Below are 1,668 nucleotides of genomic sequence, written 5' to 3'. Positions count from 1 at the left end.
AGTTTTCTTCCATGTCTTGCTTACCTGCTATTGGTACCTATTATGTTACCGAAAGAATTAGTATCAATAGCATTGCCAATCTATTCCTTTCTTTTTGTCAGCATGATCTACCAATTAAAAACTTACCTGGGAAAGCACCATCCTCTTTCAGGGACTTAAACTGACTTCCTCAATGATGACTCAAGCTTTTAGTATTAGGACATGTTGAGTAAATACTTGTATGGCAATAGAAATTCCTTCTGACATCATAAAATAGAGTGTCATTTGTTTAAACATCCTGTGCCCAAGAAGCAGCATAATTCCTTTATATAAATAGCCAAACCACAGTGATAAACATGACCAGTGTAGTAGTATATGAATTTACATTTTGAATCCACAAAGCTGCAATCTACTAGAGAAAGTAAAACTTTCTTTTTCTTCCTCCCAGAGGGAAGAATCCCACAATAATCTTACTAGCCTTTTCATAATTAATTGTGAAAAATGCAAGCGTTGTTTTCTTAAAAGAAATATCAAGTGTGTTTGCTACCATTAATCATTCTGAAAATAGAATATTAACAAAAATTAATAAAATCAGAAAATATTATTCATGAAGTCCACAGGAGAGGGGAATTTTAATCATGGAATTTAAACATGTATAAATGTAAAATATTCAAGGAATACATTTGAATAATAGTAGTGCTTCCTTGTCTGTCTTTTTTCTGTTCAACCTCTACTAAGCCTGATGTCCCTTTCCAGGGACTGGCCTTTTCTGATAACATGTCCAAAGCATATGACACAAAGTCTTGGCAGCCTTGTTCTAAGAAGCCTTCTGGCTGCGCTTTCTCTCTAAGATCGATTTGCTTGCTTTTCAGGAAGTCCATGGCACTTTCGCCATTCGCTGCTAGCACCTTAGTTCAAATGCATCAGTTCTGCAGCAGTCTTCCGTATGCAGTGTCCAGATTTCATATGCATATGAGGTAACCGAACACATGCCATGGTTATTCCTCAAAGTGACCTATTTTCTCTTTCACACTTTGAAGATGTATAGTGCAGTAGATTTGCCAAACGGAATGTGATGTTTGATGGCTCGATGGACGCTTCGATGAGCATTGATTGTGGATCTAAGTAAAATAAAATCTTAGATGACATAAATCTTCTCTCTGCTTGTCATGCAATTTTCTGTTGGTGCAGTTGGGAAGATGTTTATTTTTAGTGCCCTGAGTTCTAATCCCATGTGGAAGCTCTATTGTTTGATGTTCAACAGTAAGTGCTTCTGGTTGTCTTCCCTTTCAGCAGCAAGGTTGATGGGAAGAGAGGTAATAAGGTAATATACACATACCAAAATGTGTATATGCCATGGAAAATCTTAATTATTTACACAACGTCAACAGGCAAGATGAAACAAAACTTTACCAACACATCAATAAACCATTTATGCTCCATTTCCTAACATTCCTATTTTCCAACAATGAAAACTGACATCATATCTTTGCTTTTTATGTACTTTACATCAATATAATCAAAGTGTAAACTCTTTTGTAGCTTTCCTTTTCATTCAACATTAGAATTTTTAGATTTAATTTTTTACATCCTTCATTTTAATTTATCCATTCAACTATTGACTGGCATTTGACATTTCCAAGTTGTTTTACGATTACAAATTGATTTTTGAGAAATTCTATTTAAATC

Source organism: Echinops telfairi, unplaced genomic scaffold, assembly GCF_000313985.2.
Source record: "Echinops telfairi isolate 266 unplaced genomic scaffold, ASM31398v2 ScPeMD7_1;HRSCAF=3_0, whole genome shotgun sequence".
In the NCBI taxonomy this organism is placed as follows: domain Eukaryota; kingdom Metazoa; phylum Chordata; class Mammalia; order Afrosoricida; family Tenrecidae; genus Echinops; species Echinops telfairi.
This window is presented reverse-complemented; position numbering follows the sequence as displayed.